The sequence below is a fragment of the Apium graveolens genome, chromosome 5 (genome assembly GCF_009905375.1).
Source record: "Apium graveolens cultivar Ventura chromosome 5, ASM990537v1, whole genome shotgun sequence".
In the NCBI taxonomy this organism is placed as follows: Eukaryota; Viridiplantae; Streptophyta; class Magnoliopsida; order Apiales; family Apiaceae; genus Apium; species Apium graveolens.
In genome coordinates, this window is record NC_133651.1 from 247,042,759 (window position 1) to 247,047,227 (window position 4,469).

Below are 4,469 nucleotides of genomic sequence, written 5' to 3' on the forward strand. Positions count from 1 at the left end.
TTTAATTATGTATAGACCCTATTAATTATAAATACAAGTCCAATAAATTTCAAAAATTAGGGAACGAGCTAGATATTGTTCGGTAATGCGAAATATTTTCAAGCCTAGATTGACGTGTGACTTCTGTGTTACGTGATTTATATGGTTAATCGAGTCCCAATTGTTAAAAATTATTATACGAGTTAGTTATAATCGTACGGGTAGACGATAAGGGCTACGTGGAGTCGAATTGCGATGCGATTAAGATACGAGTCGACTAAATGAGTATCTTTCTTTGATAGATACAAATTCAGTAAGGCAGATCAATCCAGTGTTAGAGAATTGTGATATATCTATGATAAATTGCGTACCAGACAAGTTTTTCCCATATTCTAAGTTCAGAATAATAAATTGCTTTCTTTTACTCAAACTCTCAACTCTGTAAACATTGATAATTCATGTTCACAAACATTGATACACAATAATTGTTTCTTTAATGATACTTTCACTTCAATTCCCGAGTTCTCTTGTTACGTTGAATGCTCTATTCATATTCCAATCGGTTACACCTTATATATATATATATATCCTGATATATTTTTGATGTTGGGATACATCAATGCATACCGATTGTTCCGGATGCTCATCTGTGGACTGGATAGTGACGATAAGGACCAGGTATAAACCGAATCCTATGGGCGGGGAATTAACCGGATCCCTGTTTTGGGCCGTAGAGCCTGGGTACCCGAATGGATCTATACAGGAAGGTATAGATCTGCACTATATCCTAACTAATCAGCAGGATATAGGTGCGAATGTTAATCTTATGTCCAGTCTAGTTTATTGATAATCGCCGATAGTGGCCTTCATTATTCCTTGCAGAGATACATCGTTATAGATACAATCAGATTATCGGCTCACAATTCTTTTTTTAATAATGTATATATATTGTGGACTTGCTATGCAATTATGGCTCACCCCTATTATTGTTATTCACTTTGTTTTTCAGTTAAAGTAGAGGATGAAACCCATTCGAACCCGAGTGGCAAAGAAGCGAGTCAAGCAGCGGGATCCTCTGGCACCAAAGGTGCTAATCCCGATAAAAGAAGAGAGCTTTGAGCTTTCAGATCAGGTGTAATATAGATAGATATAGTGTGTGTTTGAATAAATGGAATTAGTTTAAAACTTGTGTAGATAGTTGTCTTGTAATAAAGAGAGTTGCACGAGATTTTAAATTTGGGTTTGTATGTTCTTATTTTCATACCTCAACCTTAAAGATCTAGGATAGAATATTAAGGGGTTGAATATATGTGTAATAATCATTAAACAGGTTTATATAATGTTAGAGTTTGAAAAGTAAACCCCGGATCTAAACCCCAAATTTGGAGGGCGTTATAGTAAATGTAGTATTTTCCTGGTCATCAGGGTGTATCGGGATCCGAAAGAACCCTAATTACCCATCCAAATAACAAAAGAATTTATGATTTGCAAGTCTTTCTAATATCTGATCTATGAAAGGTAGAGGGTAATGATCTTTTTTGTGGTGGTGTTTAACCTACGATAGTCAATGCATATTCGCTAGTCCGTGACAACTCTAGTAGGGATTAATTCATCTTTATCATATTTTACCACTGTGGTTCCTCCTTTTTTAGGAACTACTTGAACCGGGCTTACCCATTTTGAATTAGAACTTGGGTAAATGATGCCCGCATCAAGTAGTTTTAAAACTTCTTTCTTAACAACTTCTTGCATGTTAGGGTTCAAATGACGTTGTCCATGTATGCAAGGCTTATGATCCTCGTCTAGATGAATTCTATGCATGCAAAAGTCTGGGCTAATCCTTTTAAGATCGTCAATACTATACCCAATTACTTTTCAATGCATACGCAACACGGTGAGAATCTTAGAAATTTGATCATCACGATTAGAGCTAACAATTATAGGACATGACTCATTATCATCAAGAAACACATACCTGAGATTAGATGGCAAAGGCTTTAACTCTAATTTCTTTACATGAGGTTTATCAAAAGAAGTAATAGTATTTATTACCTCACAACTTTGGCTTGGATCAACCTTACCATCCAACTTAAGAATCAATGAGTCAACTTCAGAATATCCTTCCCCTTCAGAAGCTTCAAACATAAGAACTACTTCCAAGACATCATTCAACAAAAATTTTGGTAGCTCATCATGAACAATTTCATCGATGACATCAATCCTGCAAGTATTCTCAAAAAAAGGGGACTTAAGAGCAGAGGTTAGAGTAAAAGTAATTTTATCATCACCAACACTCAAAATTAGAGACCCGTTTTTAACATCAATAACAACACATACAGTACAGAGGAATGGCCTACCCAAAATAATGGGGATTTGGCTATCCTCTTCAATATCCAACACTACAAAGTCCACAGGAATATAAAATTTTCCAACCCTGACAGGCACATCCTCTAAAATACCCAAAGGATATTTTATAAAACGGTCTACCATTTGTAATGTCATTTGTATGCATTTTAACTCTCCAATGTTTAATTTTTGAAAAATTGAGAGAGGCATGACAGAGACGCTAGCGCCTAAGTCACATAAAGCTTTGTCAATAAATAATGCACCTAAATAATAAGGAATTGAAAAAATTCCAAGATCTTTAAGTTTAGGTGGAGAATTATTTTGTAAAACAGCACTACATTTTTCAGTAAAAGCAATTGTCTCCACCTCACCCATAGATCTTTTTTTGTTAAAATATCATTTCAAAACTTTGCATATGATGGAACTTGACACATTAAATCAGTGAAAGGAACCGTTACCTAAAGATTCTTGACAAGTGTCACGAACTTACCAAATTGTTGATCTATCTTAGTTCTGTTCATCGTGCTAGGAAACGGAAATTTCGGCACAAATGATGGAGGAGCATTTATAATCTTCTCATTATCAGCTTCCTTGCTTCCTTCAGTTCCATCCTTATTTGTTTGATCAACATCATCCACCTTGCCATCTTTACTAGTTTTCTTCTCTTTCTCATCAGTCACATCAACAGTAAGCATTGAAGGACCATTATAGGTAAGACCACTCCTAAGAGCAATGACATTCACATTCTCTTTTGGATGAGTTGGTTGTGAGGGTGAAGAGCCAGGCTGCCTCGTTGTGGAAGAACTAGCCAATTGTGCAATCTGAGTTTCCAACATCTTGTTATGAGTCCTCAACTCTTTGATCTCCCTCATGTTATCTTCTTGATTCCGATGTACCTTTAGTAATATCTTCATCATATCACTGGTCTGATCAGGTCATATAGCTTGTGGAGCATAGGTTTGAGAGGGCTTCTGAAATCCAGGGGTTTTGAGGTCCTTGAGAAGGCCTATATTGTTGTTGTGAAGGATACTGATATAATTGCTGATATTGTTTCTGCTAATTAGGAACATGCAAATTCTAAGCATTGTTGTTCTTGTGTGAGAAATTTGAAAGATCTTTCCAACAGGGATTATAAGTGTTGGGGTAAGGATTGTGTTGCTTCCTCTGCTGAAAAATATTTGCTTGCTCTATCTGAAAATTTTGTGAACTCTGAACATTATACGAGCATTCATTACCGAAGTGGCCTTGAACACCACATCTTTATATATAGGATTAGTCATAGGAGCCATTGATGATAGTACATTAATACTCATAAGAGGAGTAGATGATTGTGAAGTCTTCAATGAATGAATTTCTTGAGCTAATGAAGCGAGTTGGGATGTTAAGAGAGAATAAGCCTCCACTTGAAGTTTACCTCCCTTCTTAGGTGCTCTCGGATTATTGAAGTAATTTACAGCCAAATTTGCAAGAAAGGCATACGCATCATCAACTCCCTTGTCTAGAAAAACACCACCTGCAATATTATCAACAGTACCCTTTATTTCAGGGTCAAGACTATTATAGAAGCGTTTAATCAGAAACCACTTCTCCAGACCATGATGAGGGCATGCACATTGAAGATCTTTGAATCTCTCCCAAGCATCTTTAAGAGACTCTCTATATTCTTGTTTAAACCCCATCATCTTGTCAATCAAGTCATCAGTTCTGTTAGGAGGGAAATACTGTTAGGGCAAAAACACGCGTTAATATTCACGCAAGTATACGCGTTCGCAAGTAATATAGAATACTTTCTAGTTCGTTCCCACAGAGACTCAGACTAATTATTGTTTAATTAAACTCACGCACCAACGTATGATTACTTCCTGAGTTTGCTCCGGACCCTACTGGATTTTTCCTGAGTTTGCTCCGTTTCTTCGCTGTAATCTGCCCCTTTCTTTCCTCTCGCAATGGTGAACACATGCCAAGGCTTATTCTTGATGATTACTCCTCTGAAATGCAACTAATACCCTGAAATGCATAAACACTAGAAAAACGCATCAAATACACAAAATACTTGATTTCAAGGCACCAATTTAAGCCATTTTAAGATGTTCTAAGTGGTATAAAATGCCACTTATCACACCCCCAAACTTAAACCGATGCTT

The 4,469-nt window shown here is 36.4% G+C and overlaps 1 non-coding gene across 1 annotated transcript; it reads left to right on the forward strand.

The window, feature by feature from the left end:
* The first annotated feature begins 3,916 nt into the window (after window positions 1-3,916).
* Window positions 3,917-4,022, forward strand: LOC141662860 (small nucleolar RNA R71). The gene has a single exon (XR_012550958.1). It is a non-coding gene; the product is annotated as a small nucleolar RNA R71 (small nucleolar RNA).
* The last annotated feature ends 447 nt before the right edge of the window (window positions 4,023-4,469 follow it).